Below are 2113 nucleotides of genomic sequence, written 5' to 3'. Positions count from 1 at the left end.
TATCCTGCTAAGAGAGAAACCAATGTCCTCTCTCAAAGACAAACAAAGAAGGTGAGTGCTCCTCCCCCAGAACCCTCTGTGTTATTCAGGCCTTCTGTTGATTGGATGGGACCGACCCATATGATGGACAGTCTGCCATATTCAGTCTATTGATATATTACCCTCATCCAGAAAGTTTCACAAAAACATAATCAGAATAACCAAATTATCTGGGTCTAGTCAAGGTGACGCATACAGTTAGTTACCACAGAATCTCAACTTACTTTGGGTTTAGAACACTGGATCTTATGGCATGTCCCAGAAAATGTATAACTCAGCAAACGTGGCTGGATACAGATACAATGACTCTTGCCATTTGTTTGGACACAGGTGAAACTGGTATGCCCCAGGCTATTAGCCCATGAGAGAGTGTAATGCTAGAACTTCATCCTCTGTCTCTGTGAAGCCTGGAGATTTGGGGTCTTTTTTCTCTACTGTGACTATGGTAGTAAAATCCATGGCTGAGGACAGGTATGCCAGAGGATTGGTTCAGTTATCTAGGTCCCCAGTTGATTCCAGCCACTTCTATTCCACAAGTTCTTGAGTACCTGTGAGAGTTCATGTTGACCCTGGAATACTGGATCAGAACTGCCTGAGTATGTGTTAACCCTAACCTATGGCATGCAAAACCCTCTTTCCCTTGTTAAGTTCCTGGGGCTGGAAGCTTCTATTCTTTGGATCTATTACTAGTCAAACTGTGTTACCTTAAAATGCATATTGACTCCCAGTATCTCAGCATGTGAGACTGAAGACACGGCCTTTAATGAGATGATGAGTCAAGGCGGGGGGTGGGGGGGTTGGTATGGACCTGGCTCAGTCTGACTGGTGTTCTTATAAGAGAAACACCATGGACATATGTGAAGACCCAGGAAGGTGACAGTAATCTGGAAGCCAAGGAGACAGACCCCAGGGGGAACCAATCTTCCTGACACCTGGATGTGGGACTTCCGGATTCTAGACCGGTGAGAAGACATATATCGGCGACTGAGACCTTCTACCAGGAAGAGTTTATTATGCCACCTGAAAGAAAATGAACATAGGATCCTTAAAGCATTAATGGTATTGCCATACCCTGTCCTGGTCAGTTTCCTCTTGCCATGGGAACATTGACAATAACTTTCACAGTCTGGAGCAGACAGTGCAAGCAAGCTCACCCTAGCTCATCCTCTCCACACCAAATCAGTGGTCATACTATGTGTCACAGAGAAGCTGGCTGACACATGACTGTTTGCCTCTCTGAGTTTATCCCACACAGATTTTGTTTTTCTCCACTTGAGCCATAGCCCCACCCCTACCCGAATCACTGCTCCCCCCTCGCCACCCCCGTGGCTTTGCATTATTTTCTAAAGATTCTTTGGAGGCCTCTGCTGCACAAAATTGGAGTTTCTGTTCATGAAATGCTCTGATCCTTGCTTATGTAAGGACTCTGTTTTTAAAAATGTAAATATTATATGAATCAACACTTATCTCTTGAATCTATCAAAGAACCTCTAATCACTCACACTTGTTTATGCCCCTCTACCTTTATGACTAGAGGTAGCTACTACTTTGAAGCTTGTGTGGATCAGTGCTTTACTATGCTATACATTTGTCTAGCCTCTAAAGAACGCACACGCGTGCGCACGCGCGCACACACACACACTGTTTACTATATGAAAGCACACACACATACCTATTTTGAGAAATCCACAATAGACTCATATATTGGGATGCTTGGTCCTCAGCTGGTACAGCCTTACTAGAGGAGCCAGGTCCTGGAGTGGATTTTGAGAGTGTATATCCTTGCTTCACTTCTAATTTATCCTCTTAGTTGAAGATGTGATTTTTTTTCCAGCTTCCTGCTCCCATCACGCCTCCCCACCTTCCTGGATGCTTATTCTTCTGGAGCCATAAACCAAAATAAACTCTTCCTTCAGAAGTTGCTTTCAGACCTAGTTATTTTATTACAACAACAGAGAAGTGACCCCCCCCACACACACACATGAAACCAGATCACATACTAGTGTATGTTCAACACTTCCACACTCCACCACCTGCAAGCTGAAGCTCTAGGAGAGTAGGGGTGTGTCACAAA

Source organism: Grammomys surdaster, unplaced genomic scaffold (assembly GCF_004785775.1).
Source record: "Grammomys surdaster isolate TR1022 unplaced genomic scaffold, NIH_TR_1.0 137, whole genome shotgun sequence".
Lineage (NCBI taxonomy): Eukaryota > Metazoa > Chordata > Mammalia > Rodentia > Muridae > Grammomys > Grammomys surdaster.
The sequence above is the reverse complement of the archived record's forward strand: the minus strand, read 5'-3'. Positions refer to the sequence as shown.